The sequence below is a fragment of the Onychomys torridus genome, chromosome 19 (assembly GCF_903995425.1).
Source record: "Onychomys torridus chromosome 19, mOncTor1.1, whole genome shotgun sequence".
Lineage (NCBI taxonomy): Eukaryota > Metazoa > Chordata > Mammalia > Rodentia > Cricetidae > Onychomys > Onychomys torridus.
The window spans coordinates 1,072,303-1,086,155 of NC_050461.1; the positions used below are offsets into that span (position 1 = coordinate 1,072,303).

The window sequence follows — 13,853 nt, forward strand, 5'->3', positions numbered from 1 at the left end:
TAAGAATTTAAATCTTCAATAAGCCCTAAACTTCACAATACAAGGAACATCTGCATCTTCCTAAAAGCCTAGTTCAAATCATCCTTCAAAACACTGAACAGTTAGGATAACTAGATCTAAATTCTTACAGACTGACCCCATCTTTTACTGTTGTTTTCCTCCAGCCCTGTTATCTAGTACACATTTTCTACTCTAACCAAAAACGATGTCTTAATATTCAGGTGTAGGTCCCTATGAGATACCATGGAATCCATTAAGCTAAGAAAGCTGAGGCATGAGGATCACCTAAATCCAGGACTAACCAGCCTACAACATAGCATGATCTTATGCCCCCAAAATAAAATTCTCAAAGTTGTTATTTAAATAGAAAATAAAACAAACAAACAAAAAAAAAAGAATAAAAATAAAAAACCAGCCAGGTCCTATTTTGTCTATTTTCACATCCTTATTTATCATTCCCTGGAGTCCTGAATCCTATTCATTTTTCAATTCGAGCTCTCAGCTCCATCTTCCAAGGAGAGCAACACTGTGCTTAATTTTATATTTTCTGACTCTATTTGTCCCAGGTGGATAGCTCAACAAGGAATAGTTGACTTAAATCCTACCCACATAGACACCAAACTAGTTATTCCTTGACTGGATCATGAGGCGTCAGTAAATGTTTAAGTGTAACTTACAAGTTTAGAATGCAAATAGCATATGTGTGAAGCAATTTCACCATGTCAATCCCAATGCTTTTCAAGTATGATGGATGACTCTATTATAATTTACATTGCTGCATACATGTTTTAATGGTATTAAAAAAAACATGACTAATTTTTTTTTAAATTATACTGTGCTTGTAAACTAACAAGTTCTCTGCATATGTTTTTCTTCTCTTATGGGCACTGCTTAGAGATTTGGGTTTTAGATATTTTTACCGGTAATTTAACAAAGTTGGTACTGTTAATATTAAGCTCTAAACATAAAAAGGAATTCATGACACTGGAGAGATGGCTCAGCAATTAAGAGCGATGACTGCTCTTGCAGAAGATCCACTTTTGATTCCCAGCACCCACATGAAGCTCACAACATCTGTAACTTCACTTCCATGGCGCTCGCGACCCTCTTCTGGTCTACATGCACATGTTGTACAAACACACAGATACATAAGACACCCACACACATAAAACAAAGTTTTAAATTATTTTAATGGAATTCATGCCTATATCCAACATTATATCACGTAACATTTCTTTATAAAAACAATTTATTCAAAGTTCTTCATTAAGTTATCTTACTTTGTTCTTTAAAAAAAAATCTCCTTGTCCCCACTGTACTAGGTTCCCTGTAAGTTCCTAAAGAAGATATGTCTCTAATTCTTGTTTACTAAATAATATAAATAATATAATATTTAATATAAATAAATCACTTTAGAAAATATGGAAGAAACATGTTACATTACTAAAAGTGGAATTAACTTAATTTTCCAATAGTAGGTAAGTTACTGGTAAAGTTATGAAACAATCTTGGTATAATATGGAGAATTCATGCATATTATTGTCTTGTATATTGCTGTGAAGAGTCACCATGACCATGGCAATTTCTATAAAAGAAAGCATTTAACTGGAGGCTAGCTTACAGTTTTGGAGGCTTAGTCCATTATTATGGTGGGAAGCAAGGCAGCATGCAGATAGGTGCTGGAACAATAGTTAAGAGCTACATTCTGATCAATCATCAGTAGCAAAGAGAGAGGGAGAGACAGAGAAAGAGACAGAGAGACTGACTGACTCTGGGCTTGGCATGGGATTTTGAAACCTCAGAGCCCACCCCCAGAGACATACTTCCTACAAGGCCACACCGGCTAATCTTTTCAAATAGTGCCACTCCCTGGTGATCAAGTATTCAAATCTATGAGTCTATAGAGGCTATTCTTATTCAAACCATCAAGGTCATCATAAAAAATAATATTAACATGTATACAAAGCAGGAGAAAAATCCATGAGTCAACATTCAACAGAAAAATCGGCACAGATCAAATGCATTTTTTCAAAATTTCAAAGACAACTGATTTATGTCTACAAAGTTTCAAAATTAATAATTACTTTAAAACTTTAAACTTAGCTTGGACATGGTGTTTCATAAACGTCAATAACACTACCTTGTTGTAGGTATTCTTTCTGCCAATAGCTTTGGAGTAACAGCCTTACGGTGTGGCCTCTTGGCAGGTTATGTGACTGCTTAAAATCTGAGGTCACTCTCTCTTGCAGTGATCAGAAACCGGACAGCAGGATCCATTTGCTCCCAGGCAGAACAGAGGTCAAAGACTGCTGTTTACTTGGTTCTGTATTCATGAGTATATTTTCCCCATTTTATATCTTAATAAATCCTTGATACCCATTTATTTTTATTTTATTTTATTTTATTTTTTTGGTTTTTTCGAGACAGGGTTTCTCTGTGTAGTTTTGCACCTTTCATGCTTTGTAGACCAGGCTAGCCTCAAACTCACAGAGATTCACCTGGCTCTGCCTCCCGAGTGCTGGGATTAAAGGCATGCGCCACCACTGCCCGGCCCTTGATACCCTTTTAACAGACTCTCCTTACTTCCCTTACAAATGGTGCCCTGATGAACAGACCCCCCCAGGCTCCTACTGAGGCTACTTGCATGGCTTCCAGCCACGCCTCCAAACTGTTGATGTGCTTCCCAGGCCAGCAATCAGCTGCCAGTCCCTGTTTCACAGGACCCTCCCCTCCCACAGCAGGCTTGCTAATACCCTGCCACAGAAACTTGGGCATTTTGTACATTGAGCTATAGGCCTGCTGCTCCACCTACCCCGCCAGCAACATGGGGCTAGCCCCTCCTGCATTCAGTGGCCCACTGGACTACAAACTGTTCAGGACAGTTCCAAGGTGGCTGCCTGAAATGGTCCACCATCTTACACCTCTGGCCAGAACTTAGCACAAGCTTTACCCATCACTCTGGGACTGGCTACACACACTACAGCTAGTCCTAATGAGACTTAACCATTGCTTTTGTTTTGTTTTGTTTTGTTTTGTTTTTTTTTTACGGGATCCCACAGATATACTGTTGCCCTATAGACAGCAGGAAGCAATTCTAAGAAAATGATGCTCCCTCTCCCAACAGGTTTTTGTTTTCTCAGGGTTCTGGATAATTGTCATCTGTAAAGGATTAGTTATAAATTGTAATAGGTTTAGCGGTGGAAATATAATGTTTAGACTCAGGAATGTCCTTTGAAAAATAAAAAAGGGGGATAGGATAGGATAGGATAAAAGGTAGATTATTGTATCTACTTGTAAACTAAATTCTTGTATATTGATACAAATGTAAAATTATTTTTCTACTCCTGTTTAAGATAAGTTGTATATTAAAACAAATGCAAAAATATATTCGTCATATTGCACATATGTTCCTACTCCTGTTTAAAATTTTATTGTATACTGATGCAAATGTTAAATTATATTTGTTATACTATATATATGTTCTACTTCTGTTTAGGATATTTTGTATATTGATACATATTAAGGATGTTGTTGTCATATTGCACTGTACATTACTATCTCTGATTAAGATATTTTTGTTAAAAAAAAAAAAAAAAAAACTGGGCGGTGATGGCACATGCCTTTAATCCCAGCACTTGGGAGGCAGAGACACGAGGATCTTTGTGAGTTCAAGGCGAGCCTGATCTACAGAGCAAGATCCAGGAAAGGCACAAAGCTACAGAGAAACCCTGTCTCAAAACCAAAAGAAAAAAAAAGAAAAAGATATTTTTGTATATTGTCACAAACTCAAGGTCATTGTCCTTGTACTGTATATCTATTTGCAGATTGTTTATATGTGACACTTTAGTATTTAATCTATTTAGGTTGGTAAAAATACAGGTTATTAGTCACCCATGCTTATAGTCATTTCAGTTAGGTTTTCTAGATATTACAGAGACGTATGTCAGATGGATAGATAATCATCAAACACTTCATAGACCTAGAAAATATGGCATTTAAATGTTTTAATAACTTAGAATACTGTTGACATGAGACACAATTGCTCCTCGCATCCCTGATCTACTCTGAGAGGATGGTGGGCATCAAATTCACTCCATATGGTGTGGAGCTTGTCTTCTTCTTGGCAAAAGGGGCCTATTGGGCAAAGCACTGCCCTGGCCTCCACTGCTGACAGTAAGCACACTGTCCAGTCTGGATGAAGAGAACACAAGGAAATTTGACTGCTGAACCTCTCCAAGACAGTATAGGACAGTCTTTCAAATTTTCTTGCTTTTAAAAATGGTCTGTCAGATATTTTAGGCCATATACCAAAAGTGGATGTCCCAACGTTGTAGCAAAACACCAGGTGACTGTCCAGGCAGCGAGCTATCTGTCATTTCTTGCATTTTTCAGAAGTTGCTTGGTTGTACTTTCTGTTCACTCAGGTAATATTATTTTCCTTCTCAGGTCTTTGATGGGTTGGAGACTAGATGGTTACAGTTACAATCCTCTCATATCTTAGCTAGATTTAGAATATCCAGGATAGGACAACTATTGGAGTAATCTCAGTAATTTGCCATTTACCTATGGTCTGGACATTTAGTATGTGTTTCTTGTTTGATGTTATTACCCTTTCTGTATCCTGAATAATACTTTGCTGTGGGATATTCTATATGCTGTGAATGTATTGCTCTGATTGGTTGATAAATAAAAAGCTGATTGGCCAGTAGCCAGGCAGGAAGTATAGACAAAATAAACAGACAAGGAGAATTCTGGGAAAAGGAATACTGAGTCAGGAGACGCCAGCCTGCTGTCCAAGGAGCAGCACGTAATGGCACACAGGTAAAGCCACAGAACACATGTCGATATATAGAGTAACAGAAATGGGCTGAGTTTAAGTTTAAGAGTTAGTCAGTGGTAGGCCTGAACTAATGGCCAAGCAATTTTAATTAATATAAGCCTCTGTGTGTTTACTTGGGTCTGAGCAGCTAAGGAAAACTTCAGGTACAATACTTGATAATCGTTCTTACGGTATTTAGTTTTGCATTAGGTTTAGAACCTTCTTATTTAGACAAAAAGGGGAAGTGTTGTGGGTATTCATTCCACCAGTAGCTTTGGAGTACCAGCTTTAGGGCATGGCCTCTTGGTGGGTTATGTGACTTAAAGTCTCAGGAGGCGTGCATGGTCACTATATCTTAGGGTGACAATCAGGAAACTGAACAGCCAGATCCACTCACTTCCGGGCAGAATGGAAGTCAACGACTGCTATTTATTTGTTTCTGCATCTGTGAGTATATTTTCCCCAATTTATATCTTAATAAATCCTTGATACTCTTTTAACAGACGCTCATGGCTTTGCTTACACTACCTCTCCTGTGTAACCTACTCAGCCAGATGTCACAATATTATGAATCACACAGTGCTACTCTGGGAGTTCCAAATTTGGGGAACTTTGACAAGTAGCACTGGGGGCTATGCACACTAGCTGATAATGTCATAGTCTATAGCATCCAGAAACAATGAGCTTTTCCAGGTCACTGAACAGTTGAGAAGGACTTCAGGTGCACCACCTGCCATTCTCAGAATACACAAGAATGTCTCCCACATTCACATGCATTGCTATGCTCTGGCTGTATGTGAAGACCAGGGAAAACTGTTAGCCACCTTCAACAACAAAAGCATAGCTTGGGACTGGAGTCCAGGAAGGAAACTGGAACGGTGAAAGCAAATGGTACAGCATATTCATTAAGCCAGCAATCAGCATTTTGGGTGCTTATGAAACAAATTTTGGAGGTACAATCTAACCCAAAACAGTCTGGCAGTTTCCATCATTCTCCTATAAAACAAAATTGACAAAGAAACCATAAGGATTATTTTTTTCTAGGTGAATCATTCAAGAAGGTCTATTGAAAAAAGAAAAGTGGACTATGAGGAGTCCATCTCTGGATTATGTACATAATTATCACTTTCTTGTTCTAAGCTCACAAAACTGAAGACATTTTCTGAGTGTCTTGTTCCCAAATAATAACTTGTTCATTTCTCTTTACAGTTTACATAAAATTTAGTACTAAATGGTCTTTTAAAATGGTTAAACTGATGTTTTTCAGTTAACATATACATACAATTCTTCAAGTTTTCTCTATAAACTTCATATCAATCTGGTAATTTGAAGAAAATTGAATGAAGGCAATGTTTCAATAAAGCATATTTACTAGTCAATTAGCAAGCTTTCGTATGAGAATTTAGAATTGTCAGTAAAAAGAACTAGTCAAGAAACTGAAGAGACACCAAGATTACATCAACTTGTAGAAGAAAACATTTAGTTGGAAGCTAGCTTACAATTTCAGAGGGTTAGTCCATGATCACCATGGCAGGAAGCAACTAGGCCTGGCGCCGGAACAATAGCTAAGAGCTTTACATCCTGATCCAAAGGCAGTAAGCAGAAAGAGAGAGACTGAGACTAGTTTACAATTTTTGAAACATCAAAGCCCACTCCCAGCAACACAAACATCCTCCAAGAACATCACACCTCCTCTAACAAGGGCACACCTCATAGTCGTTCCCAGTTTCACTCCTTGGTGACTAAGCAGATTTATGAGCCTGTGGAGGCCATTCCATTCAAATCATAATGGATACCTAATTTTCTATCTACTATATAATCTGTAAACCAGGAAACCATCTCCATGCACCCTGCCAACAGCAACAAGTTTAAAGAGCTGTTTAGAAGGTCACAGGAATGCTGTATTAATAAACATTTGCCCTGCCTAACAATTATGACAAGAAGAAACAGAATGTGAAATGCACATCTAACTGTAAAGCACATCCCAAAATACTTAGGAAAAGTGGAAGTTTAACAATGTTTCTCAGAATCATTATTACCTGGCAGAGAATGAGCAGAGCTCAGCTTGGCTAACTGGTGCTCTCCTAAACATTAAGAGAACCTTACTGTATAAAACAATACAATTATTCATTTGTGACTATAAATAATAGAACATTTAAGAGTCAATAAATAGTGATGGCTACAACTTTAAATCATCCTTAGCAAAATATACATCTATATTTTCCTTTGAGTGAAGACTACTTATTTTTAAAATTGACTTTTTTCAATAGCCTTTCCTAGTAGCTAAGAAATTCTTCAAAAAAGTGAGAAATTTTTAAAGACTGAATTAAAATATCTATCAAGACTTGTGCCCTCAAATAGTAAGCATTAAAGTTAAAAGCAGTCAACAAACAAATGAGTTCTCTGATAAGTTAGAGCTTCACTGTTTAGTAAAATAATAAATCTCTTATGCTTTTATTTTTAATAACGAAATGCTCAACGCAGTCAAATTAATTTTGCTTTGTATGTTATGTTCAAACTTTAAATGATAGTTTTACCCTCTGATAATTGATTTTCATATGTGAAAACTACATTATAATCCTGCACTGTTTACTTAAATTTGTTTCATTTATTTTTTAAAAAGTCAGGCAGGCAACTTGGTATAAACATGTTTATAAAAATAGAGATTAGGTGCTTGATTTTTTTATTTTGTAATTACATCCAAACCATCAACTTTCCTAGAATACTACATATATACCAAAGTACATAATCTGATAACTAAAATTACCTAGGAACTCTTGATTCTCTCTCACCCCCCAGTGTTGGTAAATCTTCAATTTACGAACGTTTTATTACATTTTAAGTAATCTAAATTTCCCCTTTATACATCTGAAAATGTTACAAAGTCCCCTTACATCTCATAGCTATTTGCTCTGCTATTTTATAATAGCTTATGAAATGGATATAACATTTTACTTTGAAATATTTAAAACACAATCTAACCTGTCCAAAGTTTGCTTCTCTATGAACCCTTTACTGCCTTGCCTAGAGGAACTTCTTTGTCCTTTGTACAACCACATTGTGGGCACATGTATCTATCAAAATGCTAATGAACACTGTTTGCTGACCAATGGCTACCAGTACAGGTAAAACCATAATAGACCCACCTAAACAAATTATGTAAATCACTGCTGCCTAATCTATCATCTGTTCAGTATTTTACTTTCATGAGCATATGTGTATACATGTTTGTATGAGTCAGAGTGTGGCAGGGTGGTACATACGTGCAGGCCTAAGTGTCTTCCTCAATTGATCTTCATATCTGATTTAGCTTTTCTGAATTTTATGAAAAGTAAGATACACAAATGTCAAAACCCAAAGAAACTAGAGGTTACAAATGTAGAAAGGCAAAACCAACAGTTCTTTTCATGCAATGGACTTTGCTGAAACAAGGTAACTCAGTTCTCACTGAGTCATGATTTGCATTCCCACTGGAATAAAACAATTGAGTTGTTACTGTGTTGCTAAAGTCAAATGCTTATTCTGCTCCTGAGGAAGATTGGCATTTAGAGATAATTAGGAAACTATAGGTTCTTTTGACCCATTTGTCTACCGTTTGTGATTCCTATACTCTAGTTTCCATCTGTACTATATGAATCCTTTTGGCCTCTTCAACTGTTTTTTGTTTGTTTGACTTACAAACAGTGATAAATGGACAAATAGTCTGATTTTATTTTTCTTAAATATAATAAAAACATTTTTTTTAATTGGTACTTAGTAAACTCAAAATTCCATTTGTAATTTTATTAAGTATTCTGAAGTATTATTATAGTGGAGCTAAGAATAGTATTTTAAAAGACTTCAGTCAGACCCCGAAAGCCTCAATATAAGAATAAATGAAAATAACGAAGGCAGAAGGGTTAAATCAAATCAGGACAAACCATGCATTTTCTATGTTTACTATTATTTTTTTCAATATTCTAAAACTACAGTGTGACTCTGTCAAATGCTATCACAAATGTCTTCACATTGTACTCCCTCTCCCCTAGACTCATGCAAACTAAATTTTCCTACAGATCTACAACTTCAGAAAATGATAAAAGGCAAAAACATACTTTGTATTTTCAGTCTCACTATAAGGACATTTAATTCAATACTATACTGGATTAAAGACCAATAATAGTTAAATGACATACTGAAGCCCAGATACTGATTTCTTTTCATCTGATGATCATAGTCTTCAATTAAAAGAAATATAATTGAAACACTCATCAATACTGGAGCAAGGAAGAAAATTAGCAAACATTACTGAAGCTTAAATCACATATAAAATCCCACACATTAATAGTAGGAGGCTTCAACACCCCACTTTCACCTCTGCACAGATTGGCCAAATTGAAACTTAACAGAGACATAATGGTCTTAACTTATGTTATGACTCAAATGGACTTAATATCTACAGAACATTCCACCCAAACAAAAAAAAATATACCTTCTTCTCAGCACCCCATGGAACCTTCTCTAAAATCGACCACATACTTGGTCACAAAGCAAACCTCAACAGATACAAAACAATTGGAATAACCTCCTGTGATCGATCAGACCACAATGGTTTAAAGTTAGATTTCAACAACAACAACAACAAAAAAAAAAAAAAAAAAAAAACTACAGAAATCCTACAATCTCTTGGAAACTGAATAATGCTCAACTGAATCACCAATGGGTTCAGGAAGAAATTAAAGAAAGAAATTAAAGACTTCCTAGAGATCAAAGAAAATGAATACACCACATACCCAAACTTATGAGACACTATGAAAGCAGTGCTAAGAGGGAAATTCATAGCACTAAATGCCCACATAAAAAAGCTGGAGAAATCTCACACTAGTGACGTGACAACACAGCTGAAAGCCCTTGAACAGGAAGAAGCAAAGTCTTCCAGTAGGAACAGATGCCAGGAAATTATCAAATTGAGAGCTAAAATCAATAAAATAGAAATAAAGAGAATACAAAGGATTAATGAAACAAAGAGTTGGTTCTTTGAGAAGATCAACAAGATAGACAAGCCCTTATCCAAACTAAACAAAAGACAGAGAGAGAGCATCCAAATTAACAAAGTCAAAAATGAAAAGGGGGACATAACAACAGACAATGAGGAAATCCAGAGAATCATCAGGCCATACTTCAAAAACCTCTACTCCACAAAACTGGAAAATCTAAAAGAAATGGATAATTTTCTGGATAGGTACCACATACCTAAGTTAAATCAAGACCAGATAAACGATTTAAATAGTCCAATAACCCCTAAGGAAATAGAATCAGTCATTTAAAGTCTCCCAACCAAAAAAAGCCCTGGACCTGATGGTTTCACTGCAGAATTCTACCAGATCTTCAAAGAAGACTTAATACCAATACTCTTTAAATTGTTCCACACAATAGAAGCAGAAGGAATATTTCCAAACTCCTTCTATGAGGCTACAATTACCCTGATTCCTAAACCAAACAAAGTTGCAACAGAGAAAGAGAACTACAGACCGATCTCCCTCATGACCATTGATGCAAAAATACTCAATAAAATTCTGGCAAACAGACTCCAAGAACACATCAAAACAATTATCCACCATGATCAAGTAGGCTTCATCCCAGGGATGCAAGGGTGGTGGTTCAACATACGAAAGTCCATCAATGTAATATACCATATAAACAAACTCAAAGAAAAAAAAACACATGATCATCTCCCTAGATGCAGAAAAGGCATTTGACAAAATCCAACATCCCTTCATGATAAAGGTCTTGGAGCGATCAGGAATACAGGGAACATACCTAAACATAATAAAGGCAATCTACATACAGCAAGCCAACAGCCAACATCAAATTAAATGGAGAGAAACTCAAAGCAATACCACTAAAATCAGGAACAGAAGGCAAGGCTGTCCCCTCTCCCCCTACTTATTCAATATAGTACTTGAAGTTCTAGCCAGAGCTATAAGGCAACATAAGGAGATTAAGGGGATACAATTTGGAAAGGAAGAAGTCAAGGTCTCCCTATTTGCAGATGACATGTTAGTATACATGAGTGACCCCAAAAATTCAACCAAGGAACTGATACAGCTAATAAAAACCTTCAGCAACATAGCAGGATACAAGATCAAGTCAAAAAAATCAGTAGCCCTCCTATATACAATGGACAAACAGGCTGAGAAGGAAATCAGAGATACATCACCCTTTACAATAGCCACAAATGATATAAAATAATTTGGGTTTCCGCTAACTAAGCATGTGAAGGACCTATATGACAAGAACTTTAAGTCCCTAAAAAAAGAAATTGAAAAAGATGTCAGAAAATGGAAAGATCTCCCATGCTCATGGATAGGCAGGATTAACAAAGTAAAAATGGCGATCTTACCAAAAGCAATCTACAGATTCAATGCAATTCCCATCAAATTACCAACACAATTCTTCACAGATCTGGAAAGAATAATAGTCAACTTCATATGGAAAAACAAAAAACCCAGGATAGCCAAAAGAATCCTGTACAATAAAACAACCTCTGGAGGCATCACAATTCCTGACCTCAAGCTCTACCATAGAGCTACTGTAATAAACACAGCTTGGTACTGGCATAAAAACTGACATGTGGACCAATGGAATCGAATTAAAGACCCTGACATTAACCCGCACACCTATGAACATATAATTTTTGACAAAGAAGCCAAAAATGTACAATGGAAAAAAGAAAGCATCTTTAACAAATGGTGCTGGCATAGCTGGATGTCAATGTGTAGAAGGCTGCAAATAGATCTGTCACCATGCACAAAACTTAAATCCAAGTGGATCAAAGACGTCAACACAAATCCAGCTACTCTGAACCTGATAGAAGAGAAAGTAGGAAGTACTCTTGAACGCATTGGCACTGGAGATCACTTTCTAAATATAACACCAGTAGCACAGACACTGAGAGAAACAGTCAATCAATGGGACCTGTTGAAACTGAGAAGCTTTTGTAGAGCAAAGGACACGGTCAACAAGACAAAGCGACAGCCTACAGAATGGGAAAAAGTCTTCACCAACCCCACATCTGACAGAGGGCTGATATCCAGAATATATAAAGAACTCAAGAACTTAGACATCAAAATGCCCAACAGTCCAATTAAGAAATGGGATATAGAACTAAACAGAGAATTCTCAACAGGGGAAGTTCAAATGGCTGAAAGACATTTAAGGAATTGCTCAACATCCCTAATTATCCTGGAAATGCAAATCAAAACGACTCTGACATACCACCTTACACCTGTCAGAATGGCTAAGATCAAAAACACAGAAGACAGCTTATGCTGGAGAGGATGTGGACCAAGGGGAACTCTCCTCCACTGCTGGTGGAAATGCAAGCTTGTACAGCCACTTTGGAAATCAATATGGTGCTTCCTTAGAAAATTGGGAATCCATCTCCCCCAAGACCCAGCTATACCACTCTTGGGTATATATACAAGAAATGCTCAATCATGCCACAAGGGAATTTGCTCAGCTATGCTCATATCAGCATTGTTTGTGATAGCCAGTACCTGGAAACAACCTAGATGCCCTTCAACTGAAGAATGGATCAAGAAAACATGGTACATATACACAATGGAGTACTACTCAGCAGAGAAAAACAATGACATCATGAGGTTTGCAGCCAAATGGATGGATCTAGAAAAAAATCATCCTGAGTGAGGTAACCTCAGAAGGACAAACATGGTATGTACTCACTCATAGGAGGATACTGGATGTAAAACAAAGATGACTAGACTGCTACACAACTCCAGGGAGGGTACCCAGAAAATGGGACCCCAGGAAAGACCCAGGGATCACCCAATGACAGAGAAATGAATGAGATCTACATGAACAACCTGGATGACAGTGGGAGTAATGAAGGGCAAGATTTGAGAGAAAGAAAGCTGAGGGGAGCAGGAGATCCCAGCTGGATCAAGAGCAGAAATGGAGAACGAGGAATAACAGACCATGATAAATGAAGACCACATGAGAACAGGAATAGGCAGAGTGCTCGAGAGGTCCCCCGAAGTCCACAATGATACATCCTCTGTAGACTGCTGGCAATGGTCGAGAGAAAGCCTGATCTGACCTAGTCTGGTGATCAGATGACTAATCACCCTAACAGTCATCTTGGAACTCTCATCCAATAAGTGATGGAAGTGGACGCAGAGATCCTCAGCCAGGCCCCAGGCGTATGGAGCTCCAGGTGTCCAACTGTCAAGAAAGAGGAGGGACTGCAAGAGCGTGAATTGTTGAATCCAAGATTGCAAAAAGCACAGGAACAAATAGCCAAACGAATGGAAGCACATGATTTATGAACCAAGGGCTGTGGAGCCCCCAGCTGAATCAGGCCCTCTGGATAAATGAGACAATTGAATAGCTTGAACTGTTTGGGATGCAAGCAGGCAGCATGAGCTGGCTGTTTGGAACCTGGGGCATATGCCGGGACACTTTGCTCAGCTTGGAAGGAGGTGACTGGACCTGCCTGTACTGAATCCACCAGGTTTAAACGAATCCCCAGGGGTGTCTTGGTCCTGAAGGACATGGGAATGGAAGGGAGGGGCTGGGGAGAAGGTGGGGGCGGGAGGGGGAGGATAGGGGAACCCATGGCTGACGTATAAAATTAAAACACATAATAATAAAGAAAAAAAAAGATCCATGAAACTTACATCTTGGTAGCAATTAAATATAAACAAGAAAAATAATATAATGATTATTATTTTTGGAGAGCTGTACAATGAAAAAAAAAATTTCAGCTGGGCAGTAGTGGCACACACCTTTAATCCCAGAACTTGGGAGGCAGAGGCAGGCAAATTTCTTTGAGTTCAAGGTCAGCCTGGTGTAGAGTAAGTTCCAGGACAGCCAGGGCTATTAACAGAGAAATCCTGTCTTAAAAAACCAAAAACCAAAAACCAAAAAAAAAAAAGAAAAGAAAAAGAAAAGTTACTACATGACAACTTGGATTTGGATGGCTACTTGAAGGTTACAGTGAGGAAGCAATGTTCTAGCTGAGTTCAAATGACAA

General features: G+C 37.5%; 1 protein-coding gene across 3 annotated transcripts in view; it reads right to left on the reverse strand.

Moving 5' to 3' along the window:
• The window catches only part of Ascc3 (activating signal cointegrator 1 complex subunit 3), a 310,799-nt gene that overhangs the window by 278,688 nt on the left and 18,258 nt on the right, over nucleotides 1-13,853 (reverse strand). The window lies entirely within an intron of this gene.